The sequence below is a fragment of the Neophocaena asiaeorientalis genome, unplaced genomic scaffold (genome assembly GCF_003031525.2).
Source record: "Neophocaena asiaeorientalis asiaeorientalis breed wild unplaced genomic scaffold, Neophocaena_asiaeorientalis_V1.1 scaffold345, whole genome shotgun sequence".
NCBI lineage: Eukaryota > Metazoa > Chordata > Mammalia > Artiodactyla > Phocoenidae > Neophocaena > Neophocaena asiaeorientalis.
The window spans coordinates 1,036,462-1,036,753 of record NW_020175181.1 but is presented as its reverse complement, the minus strand read 5'-3'; positions in this window follow the sequence as shown (position 1 = coordinate 1,036,753).

Below are 292 nucleotides of genomic sequence, written 5' to 3'. Positions count from 1 at the left end.
GCTGCCTCCTCCGGCCCCTGCAGCAGATGTGACCGTCCCGGCGAGCCAGCCGCCGCCTTCTGCAGAGCTGGCCCCCGTCGCTCCGCCGCAGCCCGGCCGGGACGTGCGGGCCCGCCCCGCCCAGCTGGGGTTCTCGCCGCCGTCATCAACGCCCCCCCAACCCGGTTCTTTCGGGACTCCTCCCACGACCCCTCTCATTGGCGGCCTCTCGGGCCCCCAAAGCTCCCGATCCCGGCTCTGTGCGATAAGCCCCGGTAGGGGCGTGGGGGGCGGGGGGATGTCGGGAGAGGCG